A 549-nucleotide genomic window follows, 5' to 3' on the forward strand; every position below is an offset into this window, starting at 1 on the left:
CAGCAGCAGCGCCCTCTGCTGTTTCCTAAAGAGACGTTCAAAAGATCTCCTTTCACCGAAGCGCCCTCTGCCGTTTTCCGAATGCGAAGCGAAAAAGGCTAAGAGCACTGGGTATTCCCAGGCTGTCACCCGTCCAAGTACTAACCAGGCCCTGCTCTGCTTAGCTTCCGAGATCGGACGAGATCGGGCGCTCCACGAGCGGTGTGAAGAAGCAGCAGCAGCAGCAGCAGCAGCGCCCCCTGCTGTTTCCTAAAGAGACGTTCAAAAATTCTCCTTTCACCGAAGCGCCCTCTGCCGTTTTTCGAAGGCGAAGCGAAAAAGGCTTACAGCACCGGGAATACCCAGGCGGTCACCCGTACAAGTACTAACCAGGCCCTGCTCTGCTTAGCTTCCGAGATCGGACAAGATCGGGCGCTCCCAGAGTGGTGTGGCCGTAAGCCACTCAAGCACCCCCAAACGGCCCTTCAAAAGATGTTCTACGGCTAATTGACAAAAAACGTATTCTGCCCATAATGTCCAAGGTGCTCCAGAGTCACTTGGAATCCACAG

At 54.8% G+C, this 549-nt stretch overlaps 1 non-coding gene across 1 annotated transcript; it reads right to left on the reverse strand.

Annotated features, from left to right (window-relative positions):
• Nucleotides 1-320: 320 nt before the first annotated feature.
• On the reverse strand, nucleotides 321-439 carry LOC123965031. The gene has a single exon (XR_006823606.1). It is a non-coding gene; the product is annotated as a 5S ribosomal RNA (ribosomal RNA).
• Nucleotides 440-549: the final 110 nt, after the last annotated feature.

The sequence above is a fragment of the Micropterus dolomieu genome, unplaced genomic scaffold, assembly GCF_021292245.1.
Source record: "Micropterus dolomieu isolate WLL.071019.BEF.003 ecotype Adirondacks unplaced genomic scaffold, ASM2129224v1 contig_8098, whole genome shotgun sequence".
Taxonomy (NCBI): Eukaryota; Metazoa; Chordata; class Actinopteri; order Centrarchiformes; family Centrarchidae; genus Micropterus; species Micropterus dolomieu.